Below are 3,240 nucleotides of genomic sequence, written 5' to 3' on the forward strand. Positions count from 1 at the left end.
CCTTTGTTTCCAGTTCAGTGGCCCCTGAACACAAAAATGTACCTAAGAGCAGGGGGTTAACACAGCATCCTCCCCTCTGGAGCTCACTCTTGTCCAACTCTTGACCTCCTTGATTAGGTCTCAATCTGTTTCTGTGAGGTACTGGAACTAATTATGCAGATGAAGAGCTTGCACGCAAATTCAAATAATCACCATGGGCTAGAGGAATAGGAAATTCAAGTGGGTTTTAGTACAGGTCAGATCCTTTACATTAAGCTTCCAACACCCTATCTATATCCTTTATTGTTTTAAAAAATTGTTTCAAAGATTTCTTAAATTTGTAATAAGGTAGCTAGAATTTGATCTCTTTTTTGTAATAAAGAGATTTTGGGTTATAATGGAAATTGGCCTGTCACATTTTGATAATCGCATACTATAACTGGTCAGCAAAGTCAACTCAATTTTTATTTCTATATTCATCCATCAGCAGCCTTTATGAGAGAAGAAAAAAATCATTTTTTAATGCTTTTACAGTTCTTCCAGCAATTTGTTAAGTTATGTAGAGATCATAATAGAATGGTCATTACCAGCTTGGCACAGACCATGAGTTCCCTATTGCCTATTTCACCTGCACTCAAGGTAAGTGCTGTTCTGGATGTATATAACAGCTCTGATCCTTACCAGCTGTGTGACCTTGAAGACTGACTTCATCTCTCTGAACCTTAGTTTCTTTTTTTTCCAAGTGATTTTTTGATTTGTTCTTATTAGTTAGTTATACATGACAGTAGAATGTATTTTGACATAGCATACCTATCTGGAGCATAACTTTCATTCTTTTGGTTGTACATGATGTACAATTACATTGGTCATGTAATCATATATGCACATAGGAAAGTTACATTGGATTCATCCTACTATCTTTCCTATTCCCATTCCCTCTCCTTTCCCTTCATTCTTCTTTGTCTAATCCAAAGTACTTCTATTCTTCCCTCTGCTCCCCCTTCTTCCGAGTTAGCATCTGCATATCAGAGAGAAAAAATATAGAACACTTCACAAATTTGCATGTCATCTTTGCACAGGGGCCATGCTAATCTTCCCTATTTCATTCCAGTTTTAATATATGTGCTGCTGAAGTGAACACTTTAGTTTCTTACTTGTACAATTGTTTAGTTATACACAGAGTTCTTTTGCTACTAATAATGGCAGCTTACATTTATTAAGCCTTTAGAGCAGGCACTATGCTTAATTGCTTTTCATGCATTATCTTATTTCATTCTTGTAACAGTTCTCAAGGCACAGATTATTAATTTTATAAATGAGAAAACAAGGCTCATGCAAGTGAAGCGATTTTTCCCAAACTCACCCAATTGATAACTCAATCCATGGTTGAGTTGAGACTTGAACCCACATGATGGAGTGAGAATCCCAAATGCACTGTATTCTTTTTTGTTTACATTTTTTTGTAGTTTTAGGTGGACTGCATGCCTTTTATTTTGTTTATTTTTATGTGGTGCTGAGCATGGAACCCAGTGCCTCACACACGCTAGGCAAGCACTGTACCACTGAGCTGCAGCCCCAGCCCCTGCACTGTATTCTTAATCATTATAAAATAGTGCTATGAGGACCAAAGGAGATCAAAATGAGAGGGCATAATAAGTGATCAAGCACTATACACTTATTTATTACTATTAAAATAATGATTACTCCAGAGAGGTAATCATGAGTATTTGTTTCTTAAACTTCTAAAAGCAATAAATCCTGAAAACACAGAAGGAATCAGGTAAATGAGTTATGAAATATGACTGAACAGAGCAAAGACCCTGGCCCTGATTCTAAGATTTGTGTTCCCATTTTATATTTCTAAGTGATAGAGTACTACACACATTCCCTGCTTTTTTGAGGGCCAGCATTAGCTGCTATTCTAATTATATTAATGTTTTCCTTAATTTTGGTGATTCTGAGTTTTGGAGACTGCCTCCAAGGAGTCTACAATTATCCCCCAAATGGTCATTAAATTATCAAAGATATGAAACATAAGTAATATTTTGCTTAAAGGAAATACATATAGGCTAAAGAATAGAAGAGAAATTACCAAATCAAACAAAGCCCTTTAAAGCCTGCTGGTTATGAGCACAGACCTAGCATGTGAGTGTCCACTTTTCTACTTAACTTTGGGAAAGGTACTTGATGCCATCAAACCTTAGATGTTATCAGTTTCATTACTTTATGTACCATTAAGAAAGAAAAACAATTCCAGTGAAACACCTTAGCAATAATGCTGCACAACCCATGAGTTGACCAAATACTTCTCTCTCTGACTGCCTTATAATTCTTATATCTATGTGGAGTTCTTGTTGTTGTTGTTGTTGTACCAAGGATGAACTCGGGGGCACTTAACCAATGAGCCACGTCCCCAGCCTTTTTGTTTTTATTTTGAGATGAGGTCTTGCTAAGTTGCTCAGGGCTTTGCTAATTGGCTGAGGCTGGCTTTGAATTTGTGGTCCTCCTGCTTCAGCCTCCAGAGTTGCTGGGAATACAGCTGTGCAACACTGTGTCTGGCTATGTGGAGACTTTTGGCATTTCCTCCTGCCTTTAGTTGCTTTGATTGCAAATTCTTTTGGATATATATTATAAAATAGAACGCAACATTTTTGTGGACATCTTTCTTTCTTGGGTCCTGGAAATCAATTATCAGTTTGCAAGAAAATAAGGAATTGCACACATTCCTGCAATGATACATATTTGTTTCACTAATATCCATTTGCCTTCTAGTATGCACGATACCTTTTCCTTTCAATGTCAATTCAGAGTGAATACTCTTTTTTTTTTTCAGAGTAAATACTCTTGAAAACATTTAAAATGACAACAAGCTTATCATCTTTCAAACTCACTTTGTATATAAACACAAGGGAAGTGACAACAGTCAAAACTACAACAAAATATGCACACTCAAAGGTAATGGCTGCTATGCCAGGCTATCCTCTGGGCCATACTAATTATTGGATGCCATTGATTATAAGATGCATGATGATTTTGGAGACATAAAATGTGTATCTTGGGATCTATGAAATATAGTCCTCAATCTTTCTTAGCCTGTTTCCTTATTTGAAAAAGAATGAGACTAGTGATGCTGCTTGCCTCTAAGGGATTGCACAAGGTTATACTTAAATCCCTTAGCATTATGCTGGGCATATAGTCAGTATTCAGAGTTATTATTCAACAAAACAACTAAACCACTGTTAAGTGGCTATCACTGTGAAA

At 36.4% G+C, this 3,240-nt stretch overlaps 1 non-coding gene across 1 annotated transcript; it reads right to left on the bottom strand.

Moving 5' to 3' along the window:
• Nucleotides 1–1,013: 1,013 nt before the first annotated feature.
• Nucleotides 1,014–1,120, bottom strand: LOC114096665 (U6 spliceosomal RNA). Its single transcript, XR_003583469.1, has one exon. It is a non-coding gene; the product is annotated as a U6 spliceosomal RNA (small nuclear RNA).
• Between the last annotated feature and the right edge of the window lie 2,120 nt (nucleotides 1,121–3,240).

This window comes from Marmota flaviventris, chromosome X (genome assembly GCF_047511675.1).
Source record: "Marmota flaviventris isolate mMarFla1 chromosome X, mMarFla1.hap1, whole genome shotgun sequence".
NCBI lineage: Eukaryota > Metazoa > Chordata > Mammalia > Rodentia > Sciuridae > Marmota > Marmota flaviventris.